Source organism: Fragaria vesca, linkage group LG6 (genome assembly GCF_000184155.1).
Source record: "Fragaria vesca subsp. vesca linkage group LG6, FraVesHawaii_1.0, whole genome shotgun sequence".
NCBI classification, from domain to species: domain Eukaryota; kingdom Viridiplantae; phylum Streptophyta; class Magnoliopsida; order Rosales; family Rosaceae; genus Fragaria; species Fragaria vesca.
The window spans coordinates 10,658,110-10,663,835 of NC_020496.1; positions in this window are offsets into that span (position 1 = coordinate 10,658,110).

Here is a 5,726-nt window from a genome sequence, read left to right on the forward strand (position 1 = left end):
ACATTCTGGTTCATCAGGAGCTGTTCACAAAGTCCCGTCGAAGTTGACTGTTTTGCCAAAATCAGATTCTCGGACAGATTCGTCTTACTTTACGAAAACGACCATAACTCACTCAATATGATAGGTATGATCAAATGGTTGGTGTCTCTGGAAAGTAGACACATAGACCTTTCCAATGGTACCAATTTCACCATTTTCCAGTGAGTGAGATTTCCTATAGGTCCCGTGGAAGTTGACCTATAAAACTTGGCAGATTCTGATTTCGCTTTTGATGTGTCTTTCTTATGTAGGGATAGAATAAGCCTCAACCTTTCATACCATTAAGTATTGAAAAAGGAATTACTGCCATTACATTGGCGTTGCGTGGGCGCATAGCTACACTTAGCTTTACAACTTTTCATAACGAATGAGATGTCAAGTCTTTCGTATTGTGTTGAGTACATTGATGCGTCTTATTGTACTTAGATGGGAACTCGATCTCTTAACACATATTTGTCATCTTGCTTTAGACAAAACAACGGATCTCTCTTTAGAGCAAAGACCTTGACTAATCATGGGAGTATATGTAGGCCTCACTAGTTATAGAGCGCCTAAGCCGATTGATGGAAAATCATCATCAATACAGTCATTGAGTGCCTTATCGAGACCATGTCTTCCCAAGATCTTTTTCTTCGGATGTTGATACATATTGACATCTCTTGATCCATCAAGAGTCCATGTAAATCCGGAATGAACACGCAAAGGCATAATTCACCATATCCCTTCCAAATCAAGTAGAGTCCATGTGCGTTTCAGTACATTTAGCAAACGCATGCTCCTGTGGTTTGGAGCCACTTGATTCGGATGAATGAAGTCCGTTTAAGATCTTCATGTATATCTCTGATCCCATAGAGATGTTATTATGACCACATTCATAGGCTGCATGTTCAGTTATTTGGAAACTACCAAACTGACAAAGTAGTGGAGTTCAATGACATCCATTACGAGAGCATATCTCATCGTAGTTGATCCCAGTGCGTGTTAGTGAAAGACCTTGGGCCATAAGGTGAGTCTAAGCTCTTACTCTCACTACGCTATCTAACAAAGGCATAGTTGATAGGGTTTAGCTTGCGGTGTCGGCATCACCTGCCCAAGGACCTATCTCTTTGTTAATGCTGGATCGTATCTTTCCATTAGGCCAATCAACGAAGTTGATATCCATCAACGAAGGGTGGTTCGATAGTAGACTCATTATCTCACGTCCTCATGTACACTAGTGTAATACTTGTAGAGATCTCTATATGGATTGGATTTGAAATTGAGGCGTCCCCCAACGATAATCACAATTAAGACTTCATGAGACGGATTTGAGTATCATTGATCAATGGATCAGGTTGTGCCAAGCTCGCTTTCTTTCTAATGCAAGACAATATCGAACCTAAGGGCCTCCCTCCTTTTAGGGAGCCACACGGCCTTGTGACACCAATTTTGCCACTATATGGCGTCACCATATCACCATCCATGGTGATGGCGTCAAGACCAACACTTTTTGGTCGCGCCATGTCCTTTTGTAGGACATCAATCCTTGCAGACATATTTGCAGCATGTGATCTCGTCACTTTAACACTATAAGCATTTGAGATCAAGATGAGACTTAGTGGAGACAAACCACGACAATTCACGTCGTTCCACTTGAACACTTGTGTTCTTATCTCCCCCTAACGGCGGGAATATTGTCTCATCAAAGTGACAATCCGCAATTTAGCGGTGAATAAGATCGCCTGACAAGGTTCCTACATATGCGGATTATAGGTGGAGGTTCATATCCAACCTAAACTTATTCATCTCAAATGACCCATCATTGTACGCAGTGGCAATGCGATTTGGCACCTAGAAATAACATCTAGCCGAGCTCAAGGATTGGAGATCCGTTTCAATCCTACCGAGCTCAAGGATTGCAATTTCGTGTCAATCCTGGTACACAGTCACGAGCTGTAGTACAACAAAATTCAATGATGGTGGGTCGTAGATGAATAGTAAAGCTGCATGCAAATATTGCATAGCCCCAAGACGCAATAGAAAGAGTGGTGCGCATCAATAATGTTCGAGCGACAAGCTAAAGTTGCTTGGTCATAGCCTCGGTGAGACCATATTGAGTGTGAACATGGGGTACAAGACACTTCAACTTACATCCCGATGAACTTCTTTAAAGAATGGGTAGTGAGCCCGTAGAAGTATAAGCAGTAGATAATAGTGTAACACGTGACCAGTGTGTTAACATGTCAACCAACACCATAAAGCATAAAAAGGTGTCCGCAAGTTGGTTGTATCTATCTACATAGTTTGATGTAAGAATAGAATGTTCACTTTTGTGTTATTTAGCGTAGGAGGGTCTCACTCCTTATTTAGCTAAAGAATAGGCTTTCAAAACGAGCAATGAGCATTGCAGGGGGCCAATGCGACATCGAGGAAAGACCGGTGCACCTCAATTGCTTGAGGAATTGACCGGACGACCTCCAGGAAGTTAGAGTCGTGTTCGGGTGACGTCAATGTCCCCCGGGTCACCACCATGCTTCATGGTGATGCTAGATCTCAAATGTCTTCGTTTTGAGAGGAAGAATGGATGTCCATGAGAATTTCTCAAAATTTGGACCATTATATCTCTTCCAGGTTGACCAATTTGGTCAAACCAAAGCCTATATGAGTCGGTGTCCCAAATATCATGTTTGGCGACAACATGGGATTCGATATTCGAATCGTAGTGACATACAGTTCACTAGATTGACTCATGAATTTCTCCAGGATGCGCTTCAGTTCGCATTCATGAGGAGGTATACACAAAAGAATTCTTGTTCATTCTCACAATGTGTTTTCAAATGAAAACCATTAGCATGAATGTCTTTAAAGCTCAACATGGTTCCTTAGAATGTTGTGGATAGTTCCACTATCTGCGAAGCACTCAATGTCTCTATGAGACATAACTACAAGGAGTAGATAGGCGAGTAAATAGTTCTACTTGAACCATTTAGAAGGATTGAAAGAAGCTACGAAAAGCTACAATCCCGAGAGTGCATAAAAATTTCCGCGCAGAATGACCTTTGCACACTAAAACAGCCATAACTTCTTCGTTAAAATAGATATGGACGAACCGTGAAAAGTTCTGAAAACTAGACTCATAGAGCTTTCTAATGATATAAATTTCACTGTCTGGTTCGTCCAGAGCTGTTTACAAAGCTCAAACGAAGTTGACTGTCCAGAATGGACAGATTGCTGTTTTTCGCAGATTTGGCATGTGCGAAGCTGTGAAACTTGCAGGTGGCATGTAGGCTTTTGCCTTAGCCAAAAGTGATGTGTGTATGATCAAAACCAAGTCCTTTCGATCGTTCTAAGGTCGTAAACTTCATGACTAGTTAGCAAAAGCTCCTTGACATGAACATAAACTAACTCAGAGGACCTAGAGGATCCGATCATGATGATAATTTTCCAGCTTTGATAAGTCTTCAACGTCTTTTGCAAGACGGCAATTGGTTTAATAGCGTAAAGGGATCCAAAATCAAAAGCTTTCGGTAACTCCAAGTCAGTATGACCAGGCATGTCCGTGGAGGGTCGGTAGTGCGAGGCACACTTAAAACCACTATCTCCTTAATTTCGGACAATTCTAAGACATCACACTGAGCTTGGATGAGCCTAGTTGAACAATTGATCATCATAAATCCGTTATAGGGTAGAAGACTTAACCGGAAACACGTGAGCGATCCTCCTTGAGGATGCAGTGCCATGAGTCACCTTCAAAGGAAGGGACCAAAATCGGCACAATATGTCATGTTTCTAAGGACGATGTAAGTGTACATCTTGATTGTAAATCAATATGAACCATAAGAGGAGAATAGTTTCACTTCGAAAAAATTCTCAAGGCATTCATTATTGCTAATATGAGTACATCGAGGTCTCAGATAGACAAAGGACGTCGATACAACGCCTTAGTACATAAAGCTTGGAACGAAAATCAATGTCTAGCCGATGACGTCAAAGTCATGGGTAGCTAGAGCAGGATCCGAATCTTTGAAATTCGCGATCATGAGGATGACGTTCTTGTCCTCATATTGATTTTCCGTACCTTTTTGTATGCATTCACAATTTGAAGGAGCTTGACAATCTTGAACCAGTGATCCGAAGATCCACAACGGTTGCATTAATGTCATGAGCTGACGTGAGTAGTTTTGACAAAATGGTGTCTAGACCAGGAGTGTCGCTATTAGAGCCGGCAACACCTCCCCATCTTTTCTAGACATCGGCACGACGTTTCTGCCGTTGCCATGACCCATATTGTTGTCCCCACATTAGGGGATAATCCCAAATAAGTTTATCACATTAGCGTATATACAATTCCTGTTTGTATGATGAAAATCAAGTCTCGTTGGTAATTCCACACCAACTTGGAGGACCTAGAGAACTTGATGATGATCGAATCCGCTAAAGATTATGGATCATGATGCCACAAAAGATCATCGACAATATGTAGTCAATTAAGGTGGTAAGCAATCCACTTGACTAATAACTCAACAAATAGAGTTATATGAACGTTTCGAGAAACGCTCCATGAGTGCATTCCACAGTACTTTGTGGTCATTACTTTTTGCACAGATTGTCATTGAAGGCTTTTGTCGATGTGGCATCTCGGCATCTAGGCTTGTTAGCCTGGGGGTCAAAACATGTGGTTTAATCCTTTCCAATGAAAGGTTCCACAGATGCCAAGCGAAGATCCGCCTTAGGCATCTAGTATGTCAAAACTCAAAGGAGCAGAATGTTACATTGCTCTTGCATACAAAACCAAGCTGTTATGAGACTCGATAGAGGTCACAAACGATGCTTTTAATGGTTTGTCCTTCGGATTGATCATACACAATCCGGAAAAGCCGCGAATTGATCAAACACAATTCGGAAAAAGGCCTTGGATTGATCAAACACAATCCGGTGAAAGGTCGGGGTTGATCAAACACAACCCGGACAAAGAAACAAGAGTGATCAAACACACTCTTGACCCTCGAATAAAATTCCGGGATTTGGGTACCTGCACGCACAAAATCCCAAGAGAGGAAAGGATTTTATCCTCCCCGAGTTATTGAACTTGGAAAAGTTTAAGGTTTCAAAAAACATACCTTTCTAGAGGCTGCCGAGAGGAGAAATAATGTTTCGCCTACTTATACTTCGAATTTGGGGCTGAAAATTTGATAGGAGGAGCAGCTCTGGATGGGGAAGCTGCTGTCAAAATTTCAGGTTGATCGGAGCAAGGGAAGGTGGTGAACCGGTGGTCGGTAGCAACAGCAGTCTGGAATCTTCCGGCGGCCGGTTCGGAGACTTTCCTGCCGGTTCTTAGGGTGAGACCGGCGGCGTTGGATCCGGGGCGGAGAGAGCTTTCTGGGGATATAAAATTCCGGTGGAGGGCAGTCAGAATTTTGGTCGGAAATCGGGAAAAACAAGGCTGCCCGATTTTAGGATTTTGGTTTTTAGGGTTTAGAAAAAAAATGGTGGGCTATTGGCTCTAGGGTTATAACAAAGTGCATGATAACGTAATAAAGGATAAAGTGTAGAGACAAAGAGATAGTAAGAGAGTCATCATCTTATTCATTGATAGGAGCCTTTATATAGGGAATTACACAATACCAATATGGTAAGGATATGAATACATAGATCTAGTCTAACTACATATCCTATTGGCATAAGACCAAGGCACACATAGAGATATC